Genomic DNA, 8,692 nt, shown 5'->3' on the forward strand with positions numbered 1-8,692 from the left:
CAAAAATTTGGTAGTCTCTAGCAGCCACCATCCTAAAGTCCAGACCTATTTTTTTTTTCTTCCTAGCGTGAGAGCAGCATTAGGAAAGCATCCGTAAAAAAAGCAGTATGATAAAGCACCCCAAATATCACCATGCATTATTTCAAAAGGTTCTTTAGAAGCAGGAACATTTCAATATCTATACTTTTATCGTTTCCTAAAAAGAACATCTATCTCTTCAATGTGTTTATTCTCATTAAAGTTTTATTAATAGTCATTAGCACAAAAAGGAGAAGGAATAAGAGCTTCAAGCTGGTTGTCTATTTGGCAACAGCAATACTGAAACAATTGTGTCTGCTGCCATGCGCCACCAAATTTTATCGTTGTCATCTATGAACTACCTGAATAGTAACGTTTGCATGGTGTTGCTGGAAATTGGACCCGGGGGCGACCGCTGGGCCAGAAAAGGGGAGCTCCGATGAGAATCGGCGGTGATCGGCGGCGGTCCGTCGACGCGTGGCGTCCTCCGGAAGACCTGCAAGAAGCCGATGGCCGGGATTTCCGGCGCCGGCCCTCCGATGCTTAAGTCAGAGGGGGCAAGTGTGAGAATGGAGACAATAGTAGAGAGTCTGGGTTTTTTGCTTCCCCCCCCTTAAAATGGAGGAGTCCCCTTTTATAGAGGAGGCTGGGTTACCTGTGATGTGACGGGGCAAACTACCTGTCGTACAATCTGGTATGGAGTGGAAATTAATGCCCGATCGTATGAGTCAGCGCTGTTACTGTTGGAGATTAGGTCGAATTTCTCGAGTCATCGTTGAATCATGTTATCATCAGTTGTCAAGTAGGTTTGCCGTAAGAGGCTCAATGTCCGTAGACGACAGAAGCCATACGCTTTGATGGTTGAGTGAACCGGAGATCATCATGAACCATGCCCATTTAATGGTTGAGTGTGCTGGAGGCCTGCAGAGGCCATGCGCAATAATAATTTGACGACAGTGGCAGGATACGGTGAGGTTGCGTATCTGGAGTCAGACTTCCTTAGGGAGTTAGGCCGGGGTCAAATATTTGGATAAGGCATTTCGGAATTCGGCACCTGCTCGGGTGCCGAGCAAGTTGCCAAGCTGGGCGCATTCTAGTCCGAGCGTCATCAGGTCGGACGCTTCTGGTCGGCGCTCCCTGGTCGCCGCTCCCCGGTCGGGCGCTTCCTGTTCGGGAGCTTCCTGGTCGGCGCTTCCTGGTCGGGAGCTTCCTGGTCGGCGCTTTCTGGTCGGGAGCTTCCTGGTCGGCGCTTCCTGGTCGGGAGTTTCCTGGTCGGCGCCTTTCGCTCCAGGATGCCTTATATTTTTTCTCCAACACTACCCCCCGACTTCCGAGTTCGAGCTGATCACAAGCTCGAGCGCGGGAAGTAGTTTTAATTGGGTTAATACGGGTTATGGAAATTTTGAATTATCGCGCGCTTCGAGGAGCTTCTAATGGGCGGCGTCTCCTCTTTCTCGAAACGTTTCATCATTAGGGTACCTTTTCGTTTTTCGAAACGTCCTCGCGTCGTGGGCTCATGATGGGGCCACACGATCCGACGAGGCGCTTCTGTGTTCGAAGTGTTAGCCCGAATTTAATGCGGCACTCTGACTTTCGGGCCGACATGTGTCACGATCTGGACGGGGAGCGGCGTTCCGTCTCGCTGATCTGGGCCGTTGGAGGGATCTATATAAACCCCTGTCTGGCTTCTTATGGTTTCTCTCTTATTGTCTTCTTTTTCCTTCTCTTTTCCTTTTCAGTCCGAAGCGGCCGTTCCAACGTTCCGCCATTACTTCCGGCGAACCCCCTAAGGTGTCTCCCTCTTGAAAACTTCCTCCTCCCTTCTTTTTCTTTCCTATTTCTAATGGGTCTTGGTCCGAGTGAGGTTGGGTCCACCATGAGTGAGCTGGAGGTTGAGATGGTCGAGGAGTGGTTTTTTCCTCCGCGAGGGTTCCGTTTGGAACCCGCCGGGTTGGGGGATCGGGTAACGAACCCCCCTGTGGGCCGGATCGGAGTGTATTCGGAGGCACTCTGGGCCGGCCTGCGATTTCCCCTCCATGGGTTTGTGAACGAGCTGCTCGGGGAGTACCAACTCGTACCGGCGCAGCTTGCTCCGAATGCATGGAGGACAATCATCGGGTTCCTGTCCCTGTGTGTGGCATATGGGATCCCGTCTTCTGTGAATGTCTTCCGGCGGCTTTTTTCACTAAAGTCTAACCCGGAAGATGGAGAGTGGCTTTACATCGCCTTTCGGGCGGGTCGGCCACTCTTCCATGGCGCCCCATCGTCTATTCACGACTGGAAGAAGAAATTTTTCTTTTTGAGTTCCGAGCGGTCGTGGGGGTTTGACCCTAGGTGGAGGCAGAGCCGACTCAAGACCGCCAACAAACTCCCCAGGCTTTCCTCGCGTGAGCAGGGGATCCTCGACGCCATCCGCAGCCTCGGGGATGGCATTCTTCTAGGCGGCCTCGTGAGCGAAGATGCTCTAACCAATGTCGGTTTGAGCTCGGCGCGCCCTCCGGGTAGGTGGTATTTTTAAGGAGTTTTCCCCTTTGCCTTTTCCTCACGATATTTAACTAAAACTTCTTTCGCTCATCTTTGCAGATATTGCAAAAATAGTGACCAAAAGTAACGCTCTGTATGCTCGGTTCAACAGAAGGGCGGCCGAGCTCACGGGAAAGCCGCCCGAGCCAAAAAAGAAGGTGAAGATCTCGGCTCCTCGTGCCGAGCCCTCCGAGGCTGGTCGGAGGGTGGGCTCAAGCTCTAGGGGCGTGGGCTCTGCTGGAGCTGTGACGGTGCTCCCGTGCCCGGCGCCAATTTCGCAGGTTCCTAGTCGGCCTCCAGTCCGACCCGAGCGCCCGGCATCCAAGCCGGGCAGCAGCCGAGAGGCGGCAAGGCCGACCTCGCCGGAGGTGGCCAGGACCTCGCCGGAGGTGGCTAGGACCAACCTCCCCGACCCGTCGGAGGGAGGGGGCCGACAAGGAAGGCGGCCCTATATCCCGGACTGGGCGGTGTTCGAGGGCGACTCAGCCCTTGAGAATGCTGAGACGGCACGACAATTCTTCCGCGGTGCACTCCTTACCGCCGACATGGCGAAAATTCGGGCCTTGAGCATGAACCAGTTCTTGGATTCGGCTCGCATCTCCGCTGTTCGGGTAAGTTCGTTCTTTATCTACTGTCTTTCACGTTTTTTACGCTTTGGTTTCATCTTTGGCTCAACTCTTCTTTGCCCCGCTTGCAGCACCTTCATGAGGTCGAGACGCTGATTTCGATCGGCGTAGATTACAAGGAGCGAGCTCGCCGAAGTGCGCGAGCGCAAGAAGGAGCTGAGAAGAAATTGGCGGAGGCCGAAAGCAAGTTGGCAGAGGCCGAGCTCCAAAAGAAAGAGCTTCTGCTCAGACTGGGGGCCTCCGAGGACGAGGTCCGTCTCTTCAACATGATGCTTGAGGAAGAAAGGGCCGGCCACGCTCTGACCAGGTCAGAGGTGCGGGCCACCGAGGCCCGTTTGTCCGAGGCTCAATCCCTGCTCGCCGTCCGTGAGCAGGAGATAAGAAATTTAGAGCAGAAGGCCGAGCGACACGAGGCTCGGGAGAAGGAGGCCAGGGAGCAGGCCCGAAATGTTGTCGAACTCTTCCGTGAATCGGAAGAGTTCCGTGACCTGCTCGAGGAGGAGGGGGTGAACGGGCTCACCCAAGGCTTCAATGACTTCCACAATCAACTACGGCGGTTCCTCTCCGACTTTGACCTCGATCTGCTTCAACCGGGAGCGGGGGTCGAGTTCGAGGCAGGTACTCCGGCGGTCGACGAGGCCGCCGAGGAGACTGGGTCCGCTGCCGAGGAGGGTTCAGCGGGAGCGCCCAAGGCTGCTCCCAAGGCCGCCGAAGACGGCCATGCCGAGGCTTTGGCCGCGGAGGAACCAGCTGCCCCCGAAGCCGCCGAAGATGATAGGGCCGAGCCGTAGGACGGTCATTTTTTGTATCTTTTTATCATGTGTAAAGGAGGATGGCCTTTATGTTGTTATACGGCCAAGCCTCGATTTTGTACTTGGCCCTCGGGCTTTTCTTTTAAATGAGTATACTTTTCTATGATTGATCCCAGTTTTGTTCCTCAATAAATGTAAATTTCTTCGATCGATTCACTTTATAGACGGGCTCCGCGGCCTCGACTGCATCCGTTGCGTGGTTAGATTTAGGTTTAGGCTCGGCATGTTTGCCAAGTCTTTGAGCTCGGGTCCCAAGTTCCCGCTGCTCGGACCTTCGACCAGCAATATTGCGGTGTCCAGGTCCAAAAGATATACCCGGGCTTATCAAGCCTTCTCGAGCTCGGCGTAGAATTCTGCCGAGCCCTGGACCAAAGGTCACTAGCCTGACTCAAGTTTTATTCGTACTCCGCGAGCTCGGACCTCTAGTGGCCGAGGCGGATGTATTCTCCGACTTAAACGGGTCCGATAAGGGTCCCAAGCTCGGGATAGGGTTTCGCCGAGCTGCCGGTATAAACCGAGCTAAGGTTCGGCGTCGAGCAGTGCATGCGGGGCAGGTGAGGCCAGGCGACAATCGGCCCGGCTGAACACCATGGCGCCAGTCGGGGCTTTATTTGAGCACCTAATAGATGCAGGAACGAATGAAATAGTGCAACCTTTGAGTAAAATATACCTTTTGTAGTGTCAGAGTTGAGCGTCCCGTGCCGAGGTTGGCAGTTTCGCTCCTCGGCTAATTTTTGAGGGCGCTCTTCTGCTCGGGGTCCGCTCCCTGGGGACGCCGGCGCATTAGAAGGAATAACCCATTGATATGTGGGCGTCGCTTTATCATCCGCGGACTTTTCGGGAGCACCGTTGTCGATCACGAACGTTTCGGAGGGCCGCGAAGGTACCACCCCGTCATCCTGAGGTCGAGGGAGCTGGGCTCGCACTGTCGACACTCGATGCATCCCGACCTTAGTCGAGGAGGCGCTACGGGGGGTCGCGAAGGTACTACCCCGTTGTTGGTGCTGAGCGCCACGGAGGGCCGCGAAGGTACTACCCCGTCTTCCCGAAGTGTCGAGGGGTCTGGGCACGCACTGTCGACACTCGGGGCATCCCGACCTTAGTCGAGGAGGCGCTATGGGGGGCCGCGAAGGTACTACCCCGTTGTTGGTGCTGAGCGCCACGGAGGGCCGCGAAGGTACTACCCGTCTTTTCGAAGTGTCGAGGGGTCTGGGCACGCACTGTCGACACTTGGGGCATCCTGACCTTAGTCGATGAGGCACTACGGGGGGCCGCGAAGGTACTACCCCGTTGTTGGTGCTGAGCGCCACGGAGAGCCGCGAAGGTACTACCCCGTCTTCTCGAAGTGTCGATGGGTCTGGGCACGCACTGTCGACACTCGGGGCATCCCGACCTTCGTCGAGGAATCGTAAGCGAGGTCGAGGGGTCTGGGCACGCTCTATCGACCTGCGACGCTTTCCGAGGTCGAGGGGTCTAGAGACGCACTGTCGACCTCGAGGCATTCCGGCCTTAGCCGAGGTATTTGAGGGAGATCGAGATCGAGCTCGACACAATGCACTCCAGACTTCTGGCCAAGGCGCCCGGTGTTAATGTCCGCACGAGATCGTATGCACGAGCCAGGCCAGGTCGTCTGAGACTCATGAAATATGTAGTCATTAGGAGGAATGCTGGTTAAATGATTGCAGAAATTATGGAGAAGGCGAGATTTATGTTTCGATCAGAGGAACCCTCGGGGTCCTACTGGTAGTACACCCGGAGATTTTTAGAGCTCCAGCTTTGTGGAATGGGGGTCCCCTCAAGAGACTCCAGTCTGTACGCTCCGGGCCGCTGGACACGTGCGATCCGATAGGATCCTTCCCAGTTTGGAGCCAACTTTCCTTGCTCGGTTGGCCGTTAAGCTTCGGCCCTTCTGAGGATGAGATCCTCTGTTTTGAAAGATTTAACTTTGACTCTGGCGTTGTAGTATTGTGTCGTTTTTTGTTGGTATCTCGCCATGCGGACTCGGGCGGCTTCCCTTGTCTCCTCGATTAGATCCAGATTGTTTTTGAGCTGCGAAGAGCTGGAGCCGGCGTCATAATGCTCGACCCTCGGGGAAGGGAGTCCGATCTCCAACGGGATGACGGCTTCTGTTCCATATGTCAAATTGAAGGGAGTCTCGCCGGTGGGTATACAGAACGTGGTCCGATAAGCCCACAGGACGTTGTATAGATCCTCGACCCACTGTCCCTTGGACTGGTCGAGCTTGGCTTTAAACCCCTGCAAAATAGTTCGATTTGTTACCTCGGTTTCTCCATTCGTCTGAAGATGCGCGACCGAGGTGAAGCGGTGGTCGATGCCAAGCTCGGAGCAGAACTCCCTAAATCGAACGTTGTCGAACTGACGGCCGTTATCTGATATGAGGATGCGGGGGAGTCCGAATCTGCAAATTATTGACTTCCAGACGAAATCCCGCATGTTTTGCTCGGTGATCCGGGCGACCGGCTCGGCTTCCACCCACTTAGTGAAAAAATCAATGGAGACGACTAGAAACTTTCTTTGCCCGGTTGCCAGGGAGAATGGTCCCAAGATATCAATTCCCCATTAGGCAAATGGCCAGGGGAACTGATCGAGGTCAACGGGGCCAAGGGTCGTCGTTGAATATTGGCATTCCTCTGGCACTGGTCGCATCTCCGGACGAAGTCTAGCGTGTCTTTTTGGAGTGTCGGCCAATAATATCCCTGGCGGAGGATCTTGTGGGCCAGTACTCTGCCTCCTAAATGGTTCCCGCAAATTCCTTCATGGACTTTCCGCATTGTATAATCCATCTCGGTTGGGCGGAGACATCGAAGGAGGGGGGAGGTAAAGGATCTTCGGTAGAGCTTGCCTTCGTGCAGTAGGTACCGAGCGGCTAGACGCTTGACTCGGCGAGCCTCGCGCTTATCACTGGAGAGGATTTTGTCCTGCAGGTAGCTGATGAGCTCGTCCATCCAGCTCGGCTCGACTTCGACACAAAGAGTCGGCTCGGGTTCCTCCGTACTGGGCACTTGGAGATACTCTAGTGCTGCTACTTTGGGGAGCTCGCTCATGCGGGAGGACGCTAGCTTCGATAATTGATCTGCTCTGAGATTCTCCGACCTGGCGATGTGTTGGATGTGGAAGGAGCTCAGAGCCGAAGTAAGATCTCGCACCTTTTGGAGATATTTCTGCATTGATTGCTCCCTGGCTTCGAAGTCTCCCAAGACTTGGCTTACAACCAGCTGGGAATCACTGAAAACCTTCAGGTTCCCGACCTTCAGCTCCTTAGCCAGCTTGAGTCCGGCAATAAGTGCTTCGTACTCCGCCGCATTGTTCGAGGCGGAAAATTCGAAGCGCAGAGCTTGTTCCGCCACTACTCCATCTGGGCTGGTGAGGATGAGGCCGGCTTCGCTACCCCCCGAGGTCGAGGAGCCGTCCACATACAAGGTCCACGGCTGCTCTGGGGGCTCCTCCATCGTAGGCACAGGCTCGGGATCGTCGGGCACAGTGCATTCCACAATAAAGTCGGCGAGCGCCTGGGCTTTAATTGCTGGCCTTGGTCGGTATTCAAGATCGAACTCCCCGAGCTCGACTGCCCACTTCGTAATCCGCCCAGCACGATCTGATCGTTGCAGGATCTGCTTCATTGGTTGGTCGGTGAGTATGGCCACCGTGTGAGCTTGAAAATAGGGCCGGAGCCTCCGGGCTGAGATGACCAGAGCAAAGATGGTCTTTTCCAGCTTGGTGTACCGGGTCTCAGCATCCTTTAAGACCCGGCTAGTGTAGTATACCGGTCTTTGAAGCTTATTCTCCTCTCGAACCAGGACCGAGCTCACTACAACTGGGGAAACAGCCAAGTACAGATAAAGGAGCTCGCCCTGTTGAGGCTTTGTGAGCAAAGGAGGAGAAGCGAGAAGACGCTTTATCTCTTCAAAAGCTTGCTGGCATTCCGCCGACCACAGGAAGTTCTTCGGCCGCTTGAGAGCCGCGAAGAACGGGAGACAGCGTTCGGTTGATCGGGAAACGAATCTTCTGAGAGCAGCGATCCGTCCCGTGAGCCGCTGTACCTCCTTTACTGTCCTCGGGGGCACCATCTCTTGGAGTGCCCGGATCTTCTCGGGATTGGCTTCAATTCCCCGTTGGGTGATCACGAAGCCGAGGAACTTGCCCGAGGTGACCCCGAATGCACATTTTGTAGGATTGAGCTTCATCCGGTATCTCCGAAGCGTGGTGAATGCTTCGTTGAGGTCAGCCACGTGATCCTTCGCCATTCGGCTCTTCACCAACATATCGTCGACATAGACCTCCATATTTCGGCCTATTTGGTCTTTGAAGATTCGGCTGACCAGCCTTTGATAAGTTGCTCCAGCATTCTTTAGGTCGAAAGGCATTACTTTGTAGCAATAGGTGCCTCCGTTAGTAATGAAGGCTGTCTTCTCTTCATCCTCCGGCGCCATCCGGATCTGGTTGTACTCTGAGAAGGCGTCCATGAATGTTAGGAGCTCATGCCCCAAGGTGGAGTCCACGAGCTAGTCGATGCTTGGCAGTGGAAAGCTGTCCTTCGGGCAGGCCTTGTTCAGGTCGGTGTAGTCCACGCACATGCGCCACTTTCCGTTGGCTTTTCTGACAAGGACCACATTGGCAAGCCACTCCGGGTAGGGTATCTCCCGGATGAAGCCGGCTTTGAGAAGTTTGTCGACTTCCTCAGCCGCTGCTCGT

The sequence above is a fragment of the Phoenix dactylifera genome, chromosome 4 (genome assembly GCF_009389715.1).
Source record: "Phoenix dactylifera cultivar Barhee BC4 chromosome 4, palm_55x_up_171113_PBpolish2nd_filt_p, whole genome shotgun sequence".
NCBI lineage: Eukaryota > Viridiplantae > Streptophyta > Magnoliopsida > Arecales > Arecaceae > Phoenix > Phoenix dactylifera.